A 464-nucleotide genomic window follows, 5' to 3' on the forward strand; every position below is an offset into this window, starting at 1 on the left:
GGAGTGCATGCAGCAGTGGGAGCTGCCCTCCCCTCATCCTCACACTCCCCAAATGAGCCACTAGGGGCTCTTTTCCACACACTGCCCTGCTACCCCTTCTCACCCTTGCTTCTGTCTTCCCTCTTATTTTGTCTCTTCTCTTCCTAGCTACTGAAGCCAGGCATGGAACAGCTTCTTAATCACATCCCACCCTCTTTTCCTTCTATTCCCTCCTGTAGCTTCACTGCACGCAAGAGGGCCATGGAAACTAGAGGTGCATCAATACATTGGTGTATATCAGATCAGCGCTCAAAGGGGGTGGGGGTGGGGTGGGCAGCAGCACTGGCAGGGGCGGTTACAGGGTGGATGTGGCAAATTTTGGGGTAGCTGTGGCCCACTCCATATACCACCCTCCCAGTGCCACTGAGGCCCACCTTGCCTCAGGCTACCCCAAGTACACCCCCAGCCCAGCCCCCCCCCCCCCC

Source organism: Gavialis gangeticus, unplaced genomic scaffold, assembly GCF_001723915.1.
Source record: "Gavialis gangeticus isolate Ggan-Ray unplaced genomic scaffold, GavGan_comp1, whole genome shotgun sequence".
Taxonomy (NCBI): Eukaryota; Metazoa; Chordata; order Crocodylia; family Gavialidae; genus Gavialis; species Gavialis gangeticus.